The 20,386-nt window shown below is 35.8% G+C and overlaps 1 protein-coding gene and 1 non-coding gene across 32 annotated transcripts in view; both read left to right on the plus strand.

Annotated features, from left to right (window-relative positions):
* The window catches only part of ADGRL2 (adhesion G protein-coupled receptor L2), a 619,232-nt gene that overhangs the window by 371,356 nt on the left and 227,490 nt on the right, over positions 1–20,386 (plus strand). The window lies entirely within an intron of this gene.
* On the plus strand, positions 9,109–9,214 carry LOC144319815 (U6 spliceosomal RNA). The gene has a single exon (XR_013385526.1). It is a non-coding gene; the product is annotated as a U6 spliceosomal RNA (small nuclear RNA).

The raw sequence follows: 20,386 nt of genomic DNA on the forward strand, positions 1-20,386 counted from the left end.
ATTAAAGATTTTTGTGCTGAAAGAGCTCAATTTATTGAGTTTAGGCAGTGACCCATGGAGGCAATTGTAGAGAAGAGCAAGAGGCAGGTAGAAGAGATATCATTGGGAATTGATACTGGTAGGGAATATTGTAGGGAATGCCTCGCCCAGCATCATCCCAAAACTAAAGCAGAGGAATGAGGTCACCTTCTCTTCTAACCAGGCTATATCAGTTGGCGTTCCTATGCTCTATTTCCTCCCTCAAGTCTCTGCTGAACTCAATATCATCTACAGTTCATTGTCGGGAAGGAATGTCTTCCTTGACGTGGGTCTAAGAGGCCATATTCAGTTTGCAATCTTGGTTTTCTCTTATACCCAGATCTCTGTGCTCAGTAACCTCAGTCTGATTCCTATTTGTCTCTTCAGCGTTCTGGACTCTGCATATCATGAACAGAGTAGAAGTGGTCACTGAGGACAAGTTTATGAGGAATGAAGATTGAGATAGCAGCTGGAGTTTTATGTGAGCATTCTTGCCCCATCCATTTATAGGATTTTGTTCTTCTCCACTGATAGCTTGGAGAAGTCCCAATCTCTCACCAGGGTTCCAAAATGACAACTTCTGTCATGTTGACAGAGCCCAGTTTTTCTAATTTATACGTCTGAAACACGAAGGAGGAAATATTTCCGTGGGCTCAGATATTTTCACGTATTTACATACTTTGAGTTCATAGAATACACTTCTTTTCCATTTCTTCGAGAGCCTATGATACTGTCAGCATGATCTGACTACACGAAGAGAAGCTGACTTAAACAATAAGCAGGATACTGGCCAGGAAGCTTCTAGTGTCATCCTGGCAAGTGGAACCTTTCAGGTCTGGCCTTTAAAATTAAAACAATGTGTATCTGTTTGTATTTATAGTTGTGAAACTAGAAGATGTCCAAATTCTACAACCCCAAATATGTTTACCCCATAAAATATTATTCTTGAAATTATGAAACTGTTGATTCACTGAATATAACTAAAGACTTGAGAACAAACTGAAACCCGGTTAGAATTCAGAATTTGAAACTACCTGGTAAGACAGATCATGGTGGCCTCAGAACTAAATTTAAATAAATAATAATGTCATAAATAAACAAACTGGGTATCCTGCAATGCAGAAATGAATCAGTGTTGCCTAAGTATGTCTTTAGGGTGCCATACAATGTAGCAGGCTCTGGATTTAGGTCAAGATTGAATGCCCAGCTAACTTATAAACAATATACCAAACAATATCTCTCTTATCCAAGGTTCTAATTCTTATGACTAGAAGAATGACGGATTCTCTGAGCTAGCTCTTATTCTCCTATAGTAGATTCTAGTATGATAGTCAGCAACTGCTGAAGAAGCTCTTCAGTCTGTCTGATTCTCCCTCAGAAGAGATAGCCCAACACAAGGAGGTCAATGAAAAAGCAGAGTGGAAAATGAAACCTTTTTACACATTCCTAGATATAGCTCCACCAGTTTAGGAACCTAGAACTAAAAGTGAGAGATTATGCTCCTGGTGTTCACCATCAGGACCTTACAGAAAAAGTAGATAGGCTAGGCTCAAAGGGGTTCTTATGGTAGCTACAGATGCAGAAGGGACCCCAAGTGTAGTGCACTGTTTGTTCTGTTATCCGGCAGTTTGACCTTTCCCCATCCTACATGGCGAGCCTGAGCTGTGGTATAATTTTTCTACTCCTGTTTTCCTGATGTAGTCTGGTATTCTAACACCTGTGTTTTTGACCTCATTTCCCTTGTGCTCTCTTAGCCTTACCTTAGGCCCTGAACTCTGTGTTCTTTGGCTAGAACCCTTAACCTGGTGACCAAAGTGATCATTTCTCTAGATTCTATCTTCACAATTAATCTGGTTATAGGGCTGTTGCCAGCAGGACTTGGGCTTCTTCTGTCCCTCCTTCCCCTGGCTTCTCTATACCTGCTGCCCAGGGACAGTGACCTACTGTCCTCCTGATAATGCTGGTATTTTGCTTTTGGAATAATCAGGCCAAGAGTAGGAGTTTCACCCAAAAACAAAAAACAAAACAACAACAAAACCTTTTGTGCTGGCCACTGTAGACAAAGCAATCTATTCAGCATAATTCAATCCAGTGAAGTGAGCCTGGCAGACAGAAAACAAAACAAAACCACAACTTCACACAATGGGAGTCGAATTCATTAACTCAGTTACCCTAGGACAGCCTTACTTGTTAAAAGGGCAGTCTCTCAAGTCAGATTGCTGGGTTGCATCCCTGGCTCAACCACTTGCTGTATAACCTTCAACTGCTTAGTGCCTCAGTTTCCCCATCTGTGAAAAGGGGATTGATGTGTTGGGAGCCTGAAAATGAGATTATTTATGTAAACATCTTCAAAAGTGCTGGATAGAGGTAGTGCTCAATAGATGATTAGTGCTTTGGTAAAGTCCATCAACCTATTTCCTCTACCTTAGACACAAAACCATAAACTCACTCCAGAAAATGTCCTGGCCTGAAGCACTGAGGAGCCAGGGGAAGGCCTTGTTAACTGTTTATATTAGGATATAATATAAACTAATTTATTTCTATCCCAGCCCAGCCCTGTGAGAAAAAGAACCTAAATTGTTCATGATGAACAATAAATACTGATTGACAAATGAAGCAGGTAAGTGAAGTGGGAGATACTCACCTCAGCAGAGGCCCTATAAATATCAAGCTTAGATTCATCTATCCTGCCTGCCAAGCAAATCTCCAGGACACTACCAGTGTTTCTCAACAGGGAAACTCGTGGGGTTAAGTCACTTTAAAGAAGAGTGTGGCTCATGAGTTTTTCTTCCAAATAGTTGTCTGACAAAATTCTTATTATGCAGTTTCTATCCATTTAAACAAGGGTTTATCGAATGTTACCGAGTACACGGCGCTATTGGATGCATATCCACTTTAAAAGAATTATTTGAATCACAACAAAGCACAGTGAGTTTCTGGCATCCTTGAATATGATTTCTAGTCTTTTTAATAGCCATATCTGAAGTGACGTCTTATTTTTGAGCTCTGAATAGTTGTCATTCACACAATATAGCTTAATATATTTTAATTACTTTTTGTTATTTTGAACCTAAGTCAAACTCTTTGGCTTGGCAGTATTTCTGTTACAGCTTCAGCCTTTTGGTCTGAATGACTACACTGAATAATCTTAACAAACTTGAGACAAGCACATGATTATTCAGACACAGATATGGAGTCCAGATATACACAGGGAAATAATTCAAAAGTGTTGAGCCCCCATAGTGCTTACTGTTTGTACTATCACAGACTTGCCACTTGGCACTCCAGCCAACGTTCACATTTAGTATTTGAAAGTGAAACCACTTGGTGGGCTTTCTCCTCTACATCCCCTCCCTGGATGAGATATCTAGAGGATCAGCTGCCATGAACAGAAGTAGGGAGCTTTTGAGAGGAGACAGGCATGCAATATAGCAAAAGGGATGAAAGAGGTTCAGATCTCAAAGAGAGTAATAGAGAAGGAGGGTCAAAACCTCCAAGTTGAGTGTGGAAAAGCGAAGTGATGGATTATAGAACAGAATGGAGAAAGACATGGTTAAAGGTTTCTATTACCACAGAAAGAAAGGCTTCAAATGGAAAAAAAATATATTATAAGCTGGAGTGTTATGTTTTCAGTACACGGAATGGTCTCACCCCCCTTTTGTGTATTATAGGCTAGAGGCTAATCTCAGGTGAAGATGAGACAAGGGAATTCTAAGAGAAGTGACAGGTTATAGAATAAGGGTAAAGAAAATTACAGTGAAATGAAGTCGAAGAGTGAGGCCAAAATAGATACAGGAAATGGGAAAAGAGGAACCAGTGATAAAGAAAAGTATATTATAAGGAAAAGAAAAGCATACAAAAAATAATTTTATGCTTTCCTTTGAATTTAGAGTCATCTTACTTTTAGAAAACAGACCTTTTGGGCAGTATATTTTATCATTTTGAGTTCTAACTACTAAGATACTGAAACTTTGTTCAGGGAGATTGTAGTCTTTGAGTTCTAAGATCCATATCCTTAGAGCAACTTTAGCAAAATAATGATCATACTCAGAACATGATAATTACATACATTCAGTTAAATTTCATTGAGAATTACCTTTACTTTTCACAAGACGTGGGATGTTTTGCACTTAAAATTTAAAGGTGCACGTGAATTCTACACAAATGTGTCCATTTTTTTCTCTGAAAGCTAACACACTAGTGCTCCTGCCTGAATTCTCCTTAGAAGCTGCACTTTTCTAAGCAAAGCAACAGAAAACAACTTTTAAATATGTCTAACCAAGAAGACTGCAATATTCAATCAAGTTAATGTTATCAGTGAGATGATTATTTGAATATCTTTGATGTCAGAGTCATGCCTCAGAATTTCAAAATTCACTTCACTTTGAAATCAAAGTATACAGGCATTTTTCCTACTGTATATAAAATATATATATTAAAATTTTATCAAAAAATTGAACACATAAAAGGAAAGTGCAAACTTTACCAAGGATTTTGATAAAAACTTGTTTTCAAATATCTTAATATCTATGAAATATATAAAACATAAGCTAACTGTGAATGTGGTATATATTTTACTATTCATATGACAAAAGACTGCTGGTTTACATTAGCATTGTATTTTTAAAAGGAAGAGGGATGTGTTATGATGAAAAAAATCGAACCAGGATTTGGAAAACCTGTGTTTTAGCCTCAATCTTGCTTTTTTCTACTAGCTATGCCACTTGTTTATTTTTCTCTTTTTTTATTCTGTGAAGAACATTTTTTATTTTTATTTTTTATTGAAATATAGTTGACATGCAACTTTTTTCTCCTTTCAACTGGGAAAAATATGTTCCCTACCTACTTTGTTGAACATAGAAAGGCTCTATTTTTTAAAAAGATCTTATTTTATTTTATTTTTATTTATTTTATTTTTAAAAAGATCTTATTTGTTTATTTTTTATTTTATTTATTTTATTTTTATTTATTTTATTTTTTTAAAAGATCTTATTTATTTATTCATGAGAGACACAGAGAGAGAGGCAGAGACACAGGCAGAGGGAGAAGCAGGCTCCCTCTGGGGAGCCTGATGTGGGACTCCATCCCAGACCCCAGGATCACACCCTGAGCCAAAGGCAGATGCCCAACCGCTGAGCCACCCAGGCGTCCCTAGAAAGGTAACCAAATCTGTAAAAACACATGAAACAAAATTTTCTTAAGTATAATTTCCTTGGGGGCCATAAACAACTTCACTCACTAAACATTTGTTATCCAATTTGTGGCTTTACTTCAAATTGTCACACTCTTGGACTTTTCTTCTACTGGTAGAAAAAAGCAGGAAAAGGGAAGGGAGAGATAAAAACATTTTACTTTTCAAATTCATCACTTTATTATCATAATTTAAACTATTTCGGTTGAAGTGTTTAAGGGAAATGACATTGAATTGAATACCTAAAAGCAAGTGTTCGAAGTCTTATGTGTACCTTTTGACTTTGAACGGCAACATGTGAAGAGTGAAGAATTGAAGCAAAGAGTGCAACAAAAAATAACTTATGCCAGCAAGAAGATATTTTACTGTTAGAATCATTATTATCATTCCAGACTCTGGTGTAGTAGAGGATCGGGGGTATTTATTATGTGAATGAATGTCTCTATCTTTGCGTGGAAAAAAAATAATTTCTATTCTTCTTATACCTAATTATTTGCCAGAGTCATTCTTGCCATAAATTTTTCTCTGTCCCAAGTAATTGCTTTTCCCAGGATTTCTAAATTATGATATGTTGCCATTTTATCAAATGCAGGAACGATAGTCATCCCTTAACTTGTTTGGCAAGTTCAGTGGTAACACTTATTTCTTCTCCTTAATCTGGAGGTGAGAGTTCCAGAGGCATCTCAAATAGAGGGACAAGGATTAAAGAATTAAAAAAAAAAACGGCACTGTCCTTGCAAAGAGTGATGTAAGAGGTAAGGCGGTTAAGAGACAAAACTGAACAAATGAGATTGGGGAGAAAGCTAGCCTTTTATAGTGTAAAAGGAAACAGAAGTACTTTTGGTCAGCCTAATGAAGGGTTTTGAAATTGAGGGTCCTTAGAGGAAACCTGGAATTAGAACAAGTTAAAAAAGTAAAGAATGTAGGGAGTGAATGGAGAGGGCTTGTTTGTCTAGAGTTGGTGCCTTAATAGAAAAACGGCAGGCCAGCAGCAATGCTGCGGCTTATAAATTGGCATGTATAAGAATGGGGACAGGAAAGCACAGTGCTAATGACAGTTGGAGATTTTTTTTTTTTTTTTTTTTTTTTTTAAGGAGCACATGAACTAATCCAAAGGAGTTACTTAAAATTACAGTTTGCTCTTTTTTCTCTCTCTCTCAGAATTGTTTAAAGAGAAGAGGGAGAGGAAAAGGAAAGGTGTAATTTATAGGATGTACCTTAGGAACTATTATTAGAAGAATAAAAAAGAGAACTACTGGCAAATGTAAGTGCATTAGAAATGCAGTAATTAAAAGGTTCTACAAGAAAAAAAGGAAAATCAGAGCTAACAGTCTTCTATTAACTTACTGTGATTTATAACTCATGTTCTACTTTTTTTCTCCTATGAGTTCTCTGTTACTGTGTATAATATCCACATGCAATTTTTTGTTGTGGTAACCCATATTGGTAGTAGTGAGTGGATCTTAATTTGTTTTTAATGTGCCTCAAGTACATCAGCTTCAATTTCAAGGAAAAAATTTCTCTGTGCTTGGAATAGCACCCTGTGTAGCTACTCTGTAATTGCAACTGATGTCTATTTTAGTAATACAGCAGTTATCATCAGTAAATGATAAGAAGAAATGATGAAATGTGTTACAACATTGAAGCAAAGGAAAGGACAAGGATAGAAATAACTGGTGATGAAGTGTGTTTGTTCTCGGAAAACCAAGATGGTATGTAAATGTTGGGAAGTGGGGAAAGATATATTAAAGATAAATCTAGAAAATAAAGTGAGAATAAGATTAAATGCAAGGAGTGTGATGAATCATTTCTTAGGGAAATTAACCTAAATTCCTGATGGATGGTTAAGTATTCTCTGAACACATGAAAGCACTTATGTTTCTAAATGTTAAATTAAGATATGCTCAAAATTTCATGAGAAATCAATACCTATTTAAATGCTGAGCATGTTTGGCAATGTTCTAAACACTATGAGCATTATCCCATTTAAAATACTTCTAAATTATATAGGTGGGAACTAATATGTTTCCTATGAGAAACTGAGGTACAGAGATATGCAGAAGCTTGCCCAAAGTCACATAGGCAGTTAAGTGGCAGAGATTTCAAATACAGGTTGAGTCTGGTTTCACATGCAGGCTGACTGGCAGGCGCTGGTGACTACTACACCCTCTGTGTCCAGGCAAACCATTGAGATAAACTGTAACTGTTGCAGCTTCAATTTTACAAGGAAACCACTAATGGTATTTAAGTACTTCATTGGAGTAGCACACCCAGTACGTGTTGCTAAGAAAGATCTCCATGCCAGGGCTAAAGACAGCCTCTCCTACCCTTAGTGCAGTTCACCAAATGCTGCTCAAAGATAATGTCTCCAAGTGCCTAACTTATTACAGGGGCATTGACAGAAATAGAGTGGGGGAGTGAGAGAGAGAGAGAGAGAGAGAGAGAAGAGTCAGATGTCCCTACTTAGGTTTTTTTGTGTTTTTTTGTTTTTTGTTTTTTTTCTGCTGCTTATATACTTTCTATAATGTCCCTGGTTCCAGCTCAAATTAAATCACGTGAAATTATGTTTGAAGTTTATTTTGTGTGCTACTTGAGAAATGATGATGTTTCATGAACGTTTTTATGTTATCTCCAATAGCTCTTGCACCTCATTTGTCCCAAGGACATCATGGAAAATAATTTAGAACAAACCGAAGTACTTTAGCACCTTAATCATTTAGCACTGAGTTGATAACAGAAAGGGCATGGATGGATGATTGCAGTCACCCTGCCACTTTGGAGGGGGAACATCTCAGAAGATAGTAAATAAGATAGCCTTTTTATCTTGATAACTAAAGGCATCATTTCCTGGTAATCCTTGGTTATGGGAGAATGAAAGACCCGGTATGACAGCAGGAAGAGAAGATTTTATATGAACAGCACAAATAGTTGAACATTTTTAGCAATATGAAATTTACAAAGTACATAAGCAGATCTAATCTCTCTTGATCTAACTCCCTGAGAGGCAGGTAGCTGCATATCCTTGGAAAAGTTGCTTGTTCTTCCTTAAACATCAGCTTTCTCAATTGTAAGATGAGAAAAACAATGATTCTCCTTGGGCAGATTACTTAACCACTGTCCTCAGTTTCTACCTTTGTAACCTGAAACAATAGAATGAGGTCGAAATAGAATTTTGCTGATATGCAACTGTTTTTCACCCACAGAAATGGCAATTTCATATGGCTCAACCTAATATGTGCAGTGTTGTTGTGAAGATGAATGCACTTAAAACAGAGCTGAGCTCTTAGGACACAGTGTTAATTTTATAAATATGATTTCAATTCATTCTTAAAATATCCTTCTGACAGATAATTGGGTTCTACCTTTGAATATAAATTTATGTGAAAAAAACATAAATAGTATTTATGGATTTTTAAGGGGGGAATGTAGCTTTACAACAAATATCACTGCAACATAAATACCACTATCCTGTGTTTCTAGGCTGCTCATTTTATGTATATTGTACCAGCCAGCTAATAAGGTCTCTGAGCTGCTTTTCCTTCCCATTCAAATTTGCCATCCACTGGATAGTTCGCTGGTTTAGTAGTTGAGGTTTTAACAAATACTCGTGTGACTTTGTTTACCTTATAAAATGGCTTAAGGCCAAAAAACATGAGTATTCCGATGCTCATCAATTTAGATAGGGGTATAAAAGCATGTCAGTATGTCAGAGGAAATCTTTTAGTGGATTCAGGTACTGCTTGGTTAAAAAAATAAATAAAATAAAATGGAACTTATTATAGAATATTATAATGCACAAGAATAAATAAAAGTAAATAATATCAGTGGTAGTTTTTGCATATTCTGATTATTTTATGGAAAGTTTTTTGTTTTGGTTTTGATTTCTAAAATACCATAGTGTGCACTGTGGCAGCACATATACTAAAAACTGGAATGATACAGAAAAGACTATCATGGCCCCTGCACAAAGGATGTCATGTAAATTCTGAAGCATTCCACATAAAAAAATACAAATAAATAAAATTAAATACTGACTGTAAGGTCCTTACTAGTGAACATTGTGCCTTTGCATATATGTGTATATAATATATATACTAAACTGGTACATTAAAAAGGAATAATTCATTAAAATCGAAAAGTTATCGGATGCTAAATGTTACGGAGGCAAAATGAGTATAAGAAATACATTTTTGTTTTTTTTTTTAATATTTTAAACATTTTTTTTAATTTTTATTTATTTATGATAGGCACACAGTGAGAGAGAGAGAGAGGCAGAGACACAGGCAGAGGGAGAAGCAGGCTCCATGCACCGGGAGCCCGACGTGGGATTCGATCCCGGGTCTCCAGGATCGCACCCTGGGCCAAAGGCAGGCGCCAAACCGCTGCGCCACCCAGGGATCCCAAGAAATACATTTTTGAAACTATAAAATACATTTGAAAATGAACTAGAGGGCAGCCAAAGTGGCTCAGCAGTTTAGCGCCGCCTTCAGCCCAGGTTGTGATCCTGGGGTCCCCGGATCGAGTCCCACGTCGGGCTCCCTGCATGGAGCCTGCTTCTCCCTCTGCCTGTGTCTCTGCCTCTCTCTCTCTCTCCGTCTCTCGTGAATAAATAAATACATTCTTTTTAATTAAAAAGAAAATGAACTAGAAAAATCACATGCATATTTTGTAAAGTATTCTTTACCATGAATAAATGTGTTACATAAAAGTCAAGGTATTATTATAGTTAATAAAACTTATTACTGATTTTTTCCTATAATTTAAATAGTATAAAAGTTATTTTGGATCCTCTTATCTCTGAGAATAAGTAAACTAATTCAACCTTGTACATTATTATTTATTTGAGAAACAATATATAATGTATCAGGATTTTTTTCATAAAATGTATTTTTGCATATATGGAAAGTCTAAATGATTAAAATGTAGACATCTTTTGTGAATCCTATCAAAAAAATAAAGATCAAAAGAGAAATATCATGTAACTATTTCTCCCATCCTTTTTTTTTCTCAAATATAATCATTTGAGAGGATTATTATAATTTTTGAAAGGATTGAAACTAACAGAACACTAATCTTAGTGAATAGGAATTTTAATAATTGAATATTCAACATATTCTCTTATTTGACTGAAAAATAGTTTTTCTTTTAGTAGTATGTGTGTGTGTAGTGGAAGAAAGTGTGTGTGTCAAAACACATAAGGCTGGTATTTTTCTTTTATCGGGTTGGTTTGTTTGTTTTAACTCTAGGATCTTGTTTCTAAATGGTGACTTTAGACACTAACATCATCTTTGTTTTTCCAAAGAGAAGATTGGAGATAAAAAAGTAGGGGTTGGGGATGCCTGGGTGCCTCAGTGGTTGAACGTCTGCCTTCGGCTCAGGTCGTGATCCCGGGGTCCTGGGTTTGAGTCCCACGTCGGGCTCCCTGCATGGAGCCTGCTTCTCCTTCTCCCTCTGCCTGTGTCTCTGCCTCTCTCTCTGTGTCTCTCAAGAATAAATAAATAAAATCTTAAAAAAAAAAAAAGAAATATAGAAAGTAGGGGTTATTTGCCCAAAGTTACCCAACAAGAACTAGGAAGAGTTCAAATCAAGTTTCAAAATTCCTGTCCAGTGCTGTTTCTTTTACATATAGGTGCTACTGACTTCTATTTACTAATCTATCCTAGAATGTAACCACTTTCATTTTTTAATTTTTCTTTCTGTTAAACTGATATTATCAATTCTTTAAACTTATAACACAAACATAGGAGTGGACAGATATTGTTGAGCTTAGGAATAAAATACCAAATTTTGCTTGACAATAATAGATGGCTTTTGGGCCATATCCACAATTTCAATTATTATTATTATCATTTAAGATTTTATTTATTTATTCATGACAGACACAGAGAGGCAGAGACACAGGCAGAGGGAGAAGCAGGCTCCCTGTGGGGAACCGGATGCGCGATCCATCTGGAACCCCGGGATCACGACCTGAGCCGAAGGTAGATGCTCAACCGCTGAGCCACCCAGGCCTCCCCACTACTCAAATTATTAAAGTAGAGTCACTGTTTGTGGGAGTTAAAATAGAGTCACCATTTGTGGGAGTTAGTAAAATATACATATCTGGAAATTACGATAATGAACAATAGAAAGATTTTCAGATTTTTGTCTACCTCAATCACTTCATTTTCACTTCATTTTCCATTCATTCTTGTTCAAGGATACATAAGCTCTATCAGCATACTATTTGAAGTATAATTCAAATAGTGAATAGCTACTGTGAAAATATTTTTTAACAAAAATAAGCTTTTTAACATTATGAAGATATCTTCACTCACTTAGAAAACAGAAGCAGTATAAGAAAGTTTCCTTTTTTAAAAACCCACTCAAACTGCTTCCCCCAAATAACTCTCTTGACCTTTTACCTTCCCCTATTTACTATCTTGATTGATATCTGTCCAGTGTGCAAAGTGATTTAGATATACAACTAAGAGTTCACGATAAATTTGACCCAAACATACTAAAGAAAACCAGCAAATATGAGAACAATATATTTCTCATGTTGAGAAAGAATCTCATTGGATAAATGACAAACTGATGGCAAGGAAAACCTAAACTAACCATCTGCTAAGGCAGCTCCCCTAGCTTTATCTTTTTTTCGTTGAATTTATAATAACCTGGAATAGCACATATTGCCTGTTTGTCTTTTTTTCACTCACTACATGCTAAACTCCATCAGAACAAGAATTTCAATAGATTTTTATTTTCTTAAACAGTGCCTGACACATATAGATGCTTCCTACATATTTGTAGAATGAATAAATAAACTAGAAATTGGTTGTATGGGGAATATGGTTTTATGATTAACAGAATAAAACATTTGCTGAAAATATTTCTAACATTATTTAGATTGTGATTGAGTTTCATATTCCTTTTCAGGGTCATAATTCTGAATATCACTTTTATATAGTATAATATATTTCATGGGACTTATAGTAAAATCCATACTGACTTTATGACTGACCTTGTTTGGAATAAATCCTCAATTTGGATGTGATTTCTTTTAATTGGCCAATTTCCCTGAAAAGTAAGTAAGTAAAATATATTGATTAATTGAGAACTTCAGTTAATTGGGTTTTTACTAAAAATTATTTATATTGGCACAGAGTAGGTACTCAATAAATATTTGTCAAATATGTAAAATCTAGTTAAAGTAGACTTGTTATCTTGTTTTTAGTTTCTCAATAAGAAGAGTTTTCAATTAAATATGTAATATGCAATAGCATTAGAATCTACACAGCATATAAATAATTTAAAACTACTGAAAATTCTCATTCTCTTCCTTTTCATCTTCCTTTCCATCTTCCCTTCTCTTTCCTAAACAATTTAGTCCTAAACTCATTAGAGGAGGACAAGTAAGGTTAGCATCCATAGAGAGTGTAGGAGGGGAGAGCCTCAGTAGCCTGAAGAGCAATGTTGGAGCTCAACAAGGATAAGAAGAGGGACACCTGGGTGCCTCAGTGGTTTAGCGCCTGCCTTCCACCCAGTGCATGATCCCAGGGTCCCGGGATCGAGTCCCACATTGGGCTCCCGGAGCCTGCTTCTCCCTCTGTGTCTCTGCCTCTCTCTCTCTGTGTCTCTCATGAATAAATAAATAAAATTAAAAAAAACAAAAAAGAAGGATGAGAAGAGCATGTGGGGGTAGGGGAGGAGGACTGGGATGTTTAGCAGCAATAGGACATTGGATATACATAAAGAAGTTGATCAAGTAAATAAATATATTAAGGATAATTGGGAGTTAGGGATTTTATTATTGAAGAAGTAGTTACAAATATAAAAAGAGAGAAACTGTTGGATCCTGTGGTATTGGTTTAAAAACTGACATATCAATGTGAACTCCTAGTGTATGGATATAGATATATGTTAATATATATATGTGTGTGTAAAAATAGATGATAGATGAATTTTTCCTACATATATTTCCTTAATTCCAGATCCTGAGAACAATCACACACCCAAAGCAACAGGCACACCTACCTCCCAAATCTTGGTTTCTAAATAACATTTCTGAATAAAAGAAACCAGGACTGCTTGGAGAAGAGCTGTTTGTAGAGCTGGGGCAGGAAAAAGAGCCTATCTTATTGTGACATAAATATGAAAATATTCAAAACAATGCCAGGGAAATGTCAAAGAAAGAAGTTAGATTAAAAAGGATCACACTGCCTATATATGAGACTATTTGAAGAACAAAGTGGATAAGAATAATAGTAACAGCAGATTACAACCTAATGGATAAAATGGATATCCATGAGTTCATATTGACATAAGTAAGTAAGTTGAAAGTTATTCAACGCTTTAGCGTCTGCCTTCAGCCCAGGGCGTGATCCTGGGGTCCCGGGATCGAGTCCCATGTCGAGCTCCCTGCATGGAGCCTGCTTCTCCCTCTGCCTGTGTCTCTGCCTCTCTCTTTCTCTCTGTGTCTCTCATGAATAAATAAATAAAATCTTTAAAAAAAGGAAGTTAATGTACTTCTCCACAATATACTTACAAAAATTATTTTTGCATTGATCACCTTAAAAATGAGTTAATACTAACAGTTATCGCTGTAATGTACCAAATGATAGGATACTCTAAGATGAACACATCACTTTAACAATTCTGCAAACACAGATAGTTTAAATTCAGTAATAAGAAAGCAGTAGACAAACCTAAACTGAGGAGCATTTTGCAAAATAACTAATTGTATTTTTTTAAAAATCCATGGAAATAATGGGAAAATTGAAGAAATCTAGATTAAAAGAGACTAAAGAGGAATAATAATGAAACACAGTGCTTGATTCTAGACTGGATACTTTGGCTATCAAGAGTATTTTGAAACAAGCAGCAAAACTTAAATGTAGTCTGAGGATCATATGATAATGGTGTATCAATTTTCTGATTTTGGTGGCTGTATTTCATTTATAAAGAAAAATGTCCTTGTTTTTGGGGAAAATGTGTTCAAGTATTCAGGAGTAATGGGTTGTCATTACTCTCAGATCATTCAGGAACAATGTTATTTGTACTGCAGTCGCAACATTTTTGTGATTTGAAATTGTTTCAAAGTAAGAAAATAACTTAAAAAAAGAAAATAACTTTTAAAAAATTCAAATTCAATATCTTCCATTAAATGTTGTCATAATCCTAAAACAGTATTCAGCTTATAGAAAGGTCATTTATATTTCATGATTTGTATAATACAATCTGAAGTATAGAATGCAGGACCCTCCATTTAAAAATAAAGAAGGAAAAAAATAAAAATAAAGAAGGAAAAATAATTTAAAAAAACAATTATGCTTTATGGGGGTTCCAGTGAAAATGATTAAGACTTCTCAAAAAAAAAAAAAAAAAAAGACTTCTCAAATGTTTGGTACTAATGGTTGTAGTTATGGCTTTCTGTTTTCTTTTGTTTAAATGTTAAACATCTTTTTATGTACTTCAGTAGGAAGGATCCAAATCTCTAAGATAGGTATTAAAACATAAATGAATATTATGTAAACAGAAAAGTATGATACTTCCTTGGGGCAGAAAACTTAGAAATAATATGCGGATAGATAGCATTTTTGTATTTACTTACATTACTATAATACAACTACTTCTAACTAGTGTGGCAAATAATAGATTGCAGTGTTCTCTCCCTGCATGGATTTGAATAAATTTCCAGCAGGAAATGGCCATTCAGGTCATGGATGAGGAGAAACCTAAGATAGAGCTACAGATATCACTGTATCTATTCAATGTTATCAATGTCTGCGTGTGCAACAGACACAGCCAAATTTAGAAGAGCAAGTAAATTTATGAAGTGTAAGTTGAATGTGTTCTCAAAAATGGATATGCTTGGGGCACCTGGGTGGCTCAGTCTGTTAAGCATCTGCCTTGGGCTCAGGTCATGGTCCCGGGTCCTGGGATGGACCGCAGCTCCCTGCTTAGCGGGAAAGTCTGCCTCTCCCTCGCCCTCTCCCCCTGTCTCTCCCCTTGCTCATGTTCTCTCTCAAATTACAAAAAAAAAAAAATTAAAAAAGGATATACTCGAAAATACATTGATGTACTTGGGAAAATCAGATAATTTTATTTATAACAAAATATGCAAGTGTGTATTTTCAGAAGTTATGACATTGTAATATCAATTTTTCCATTTGAAATTTAAATATTAAAATTCAGAATATTAAGCTCACGTGGAATATGATATTCTACTTGTATCTGAATGCTAGTTTAGATAGTCAATCAAGTAATAATTTTTATCCTATCTGGCATTTAAAATATCTGAAAGATTATCATTATTCACCTCACAAGCTTTCCCTAAAGCCAAAAAAAAAAAAAAAGTTTAAAGGAGATTATCTTTTGAATATTCCTTTCCCTATTTGGAGAATACTTATTATTCTTTTGTGGAATTAAATTGCAGGCATGAGGGATTTAGAGTATGACTGGAGAGGTGAGGAGTATAGGGACCACAGGTTATCTGAGATTTGCTACCCTTTCACTGAAAAAAAAAATTTCCCATGTCTAAATGTCTGCCAATCTTGAGGAGTTCCTCTTGGTCAGGCTTGTGATATACTAATGGAAGCAAAAATATAACAATATGACCTCTTCCATTTCATGGACTCTTTCTTGTGAGAAAATTAACTTTTCACAAATATTATGACTTGAAGAAATTTACAGTGTTCACTTAAGAAAACACTCAAAATTCCATGTTACTAAAGACAAGTTAGACCAAGATCAGTAGTAACACAGTGTAGTGGGTTCAGACTACATTTCTGCTCTATATACGGAAACTTAGACAAATTATTTAATCTCTTTGTGCCTCACTTTCTTCATATGTAAAACAAGAGTAATAATTACATCTACATCATAGGGTTATTATGAGCATTGAGTGAGACAACACATGTAAATTGCATAAAGTAGTACCTAGGACATAGGAAACACTCACAGATTCCTATCTGTTATAATTATTTGAGACCAAGGATCAAAACAAAGATAGCAAGCAAAAATAGAAGCTACATTAAGAAATCAGTGATTTTGAGACACCTGGGTGGCTTAGTCAGTTAAGTGTCTGCCTTTGGCTCAGGTCATGGTTCTGAGGTCCTGGGATCAAGTCCCACATCAGGCTCCCTGCTCAGTGGGTAGTCTGCTTCTCCTTCCCTCTCCCCACCCCTGCTTATGCTTCCTCATTTGCTTTCTCTTTCTCTCAAATAAATTTTAGAAATAAAAAAAAAAAGAAATCCGTGATTTCTTAAAACACGTCTTGACTAATCATTCTCTGAATAAATATATTTATTGGCATGTAGCTAACGCCATATCAAGACATGCAAGTACTCTTTTTTTTCCAACTGTAGAAATGGGGATGATAATAGCAGTATTCCTCACAGCATTGTTATAAGGATTTAATTATAAAACTTAGCAATTTGCCTGGCACTACTAATAAGCACTCAAAAAACACTAGTTGTACTACTATTGCTAATTATTATTATTATTACCTTTATGATATAATAAGATCAGAGTCTGAGACATACAATGTGAGGGCATAATTACAATTTTATAGTATGATAAGAACAGAGGAGCTAACATTTCAACTATTTTTAATAAGGAATGCAGTTTTTCCAGATGGAGAGGAAGGGAAGAGCATTCATGAATTCCCCATGTGTTTTACCCAAACTTGACTTGTTTTCAAAAAAGTCAGTGGGCGCAGTTATTCCACTGAGAAAGTAGTTTTGAATTGACCATGTCCACACAAACTAATCAATCAACAGGTAATTGAAAACCAAATCTGTGAAATATGCAGATAAAGTGTAAGACAGCCTCCCAGCTGGTTTTCCTATATCCACATTCTCTTTTCTTTAGCATACTTTTCATAAGATTGACACACTAATCTTCTTAAACGCAGTTTTAATCATACTATAACTACTGGAGAACATAGAGTAGTCTACAAATACCTGCTGTATCAAGCCCAAATGACTGTGTCTAGCTTTAAGGATCCTCCACAGTCTCACAATTCAGAGTAGAGCACTAGCACCAACATCACCTGGGACTTGTTAGATAATGTCACACCTCAATCCAGACCTACTAAATTAGAGTCTGCAGTTTAAAAAAGTCCCCAAGAATGCAAATTAAAGGTTGAGAAACACCACTGTACAATATCCATTAATCTGAACCAACCAAAATCACTAACCCATAACCCAATGCACAGTTCCATCAAGAAGAATGAAATCCTTTCATTAATATCTCTGCATCCAAACAATCCCTTTGCTTATAATCTTAACACCACTAGAAATACCTTATTTCCTCCCTCCCCCCCCATCTAAATTTTATCTATTTCTGAAGGACCCATGGAAAAATCCCATAGCTTCCATCAAACTAACACCATTCCAAGCCACACTAACCTTCCTGAACAATCTTGCATTTAGGTCAATACCATTTCATTCTTCTTATTTATTATTTATTTATTATTTATTGAATAATCATTTTCTGAATGCTTATTATCATTTACCAGGCACTGTTGCACTGGCCAGAAAGCAAACAAAAACAGACTTTCCCTGCCTTCATTAAGCTCACAATCAGAACAGTAATGGTTTAGTAGAGATACCTTATGCTCCATAGACAAGAAGTACAAATGGGCAGATGTAGAGCTGTGCTTTTTTACTATTGTTAAAACTACTTAAATGAGGGGAGTAATTGGCTGTTGAAATATATTAAAACCTTCTGTGGCATAAAATAGATTAAACATTTTAACTGATAGAGACAAGACAGAGATACTGTGCTTTGTTTCGTGTTAACTTTAGAATCTCATAGCTGATTAAGGTTTTTTATAGGACAGCAATAGGTCTTTCTTTATTCATTCAACAAATAGTACAATTTTAAAATAGCTCCTATTTGTCCTTCTCTGACTCTTTAAGCTTCAGACATGGTATGCACTAAATAAATACTTGTTGATTGAAGACAGTCTTTGATCTCAAGTTGAGGACTAGGTTTACACACATGGAAGAGCCATTGCACAAACGCAGCCCTTTCCTCCTACTGCTTTTCATGACATAAGGAAATGTTCATGAATTTGCAATGACACTTTGGTTTACTAGTAGTGTCTTTTGGATCAAAAAGTTCCTCCAGGGTGCCATGGAAGTTTCTGTTTCTCTGTAGATAATGTTTTCGTTCACCAGAGACTGTTTTGGAGTATAGCCAACCAAATGGAATTGGCTAGTAAAAGCTTTTGGGGATGAGCAGTTAGGAAACAAGCTTCAAGACCATTTGCCAGCAAAACCTCACCAGATAGAATTTTAAACAACATAAGTTAATATAAAGGCTTGATTTGAAGAAGCCCGGAGGAGCAGGAGAGAGTATGTAACATCCCATATTCTTTGAGCGTAAGAATTAAAGTTAGCTTTCCTTACAGTTGCAAAACTAGCCACCAGCTCTTTGGATAGAAACAGATGCTTCTGGTAGACCGTCATTCCTCAAAAGATCTCATGTTCCAAGCAACAGCGCTAGAGTACGTTCGGGTTAGATAGAATGCAAGACCTTTTGTGAGCCTCTTGTTCCCCTCAATATGATTTGAGAGCAGGATCACACCAGGAAGTCTCAAAAATCCAACCAAGTAAAAAGAGTTTATTTCCAATTAACATAAACTAGAACTTTATAGGATCTGATCACAAAGCGTGCCCATTGCTTTGATTCAAGAAACAGCAATTTCCATGTATTTATCATCTTCAAATTAGTTACAACTTTCCCTTATCTTATTCAGCAATCGTGGTGAAGATGAACATTCTCATATCGTGTGCAATTTTCTCAAGTTTTAATTTCTCTAGGTGCAGGAAAAAAAGCTCTGGACCCTTAATTGAGCAATTATTATTTCTTAAGTGAATATAGAGTTTGAGGATAGTGCCAAAATAATCCTTTCATCTAGAGAACCAGTCTAACGTAGTCAGCGGCATACACATTGTCTGGCAGCACCCCAGCTCGAGGTAGAAGAGCCAAGTCAAGACTGAAAAGGAAACTCATTCTTCACCCCTAGTCACTCCCTGGCATCTATTGAGGTTCTTGAAAGAGTGCCAATTAGGACCGATTTACATGTCTCTTTGGAGGTTTTAGATAACTCTTCACTAAGAACTGTTTGTTTTTCTCATTTAGACCATTTCTCCAGAGTAGGATTTGCAAACTTGCTGCTGACTATGCTCTTTGCAGATCATTGCTAGCTTTCCATCCTGACATGAAGCACTGATACTTGAAAAATTCATTAAGAAGTGACGCCTCTGAACCCCCACACCTAAATCTGTGGAGTGGTTCTACCACATTTTCTACAATATTGTCCCAGAATTCAAGCAACAGGAAATAAAGAGTCCGTATGCAGTTTATGAAATATGTCTAGACAAGGAACTGACTGCTTCGTAGCTTGAGCCATGATTTGAGAAATTTTAATTGTTTTAAAATTTTCTTTATATAGAGCTAGAATCCACTTCTCTAAAATTTCTACCATTTGTCTTGCTTTTTTAAGATACTGCCTCTTTTATAAGAAGCCCTTCAAATATTTGAAGATAGGTTCCATGCTTCTCTTCCTCTGCAGGTTTCTCTTTTTAATTAAACTACTGTTCCTGGGGCGCCTGGGTGGCTCAGTGGTTGAGAGTCTGCCTTTGGCTCGGGGCATGATCTTGGGGTCCTGGGATGGAGCCCTGCATCGGGCTCCCTGCATGGAGCCTGCTTCTCCCTCTGCCTGTGTCTCTGCCTCTCCCCACCCCCCCCTCTCTGTGTCTCTCATGGATGAATAAATAAAATCTTTAAAACAAAAGCAAAAAACAAAAAACAAAAACTACTATTCCTTCAGCTACTCTTAAGGTTATATGGCATCCAAACTTCATCATTAATGAACAGCTATATTTTCAATAACCACATTTTGAACAGTAGTCTGTTAATAATCAGCTCAATTAAAGTTAAAAATATGTACAACCTGTACCTTAAGTAATCTTTTTTTTTTTATGTTTGGTTCAGTATTGACTGAATGCCATATTTAGAGGTCTATAACACGTAAGATACAATCTAGAAATTGCTATTAAAATATCAGACTGGTAGACCCAGCTACAGAAAGCATCTTTCTGGTTGCTTTCATTAATGAAAATTTTACTATACATTACTAAGTGGTGATTGAAAAGTCATGCTGAAATATTACTGTTAGCTACT

Source organism: Canis aureus, chromosome 8, assembly GCF_053574225.1.
Source record: "Canis aureus isolate CA01 chromosome 8, VMU_Caureus_v.1.0, whole genome shotgun sequence".
Classification (NCBI taxonomy): Eukaryota; Metazoa; Chordata; class Mammalia; order Carnivora; family Canidae; genus Canis; species Canis aureus.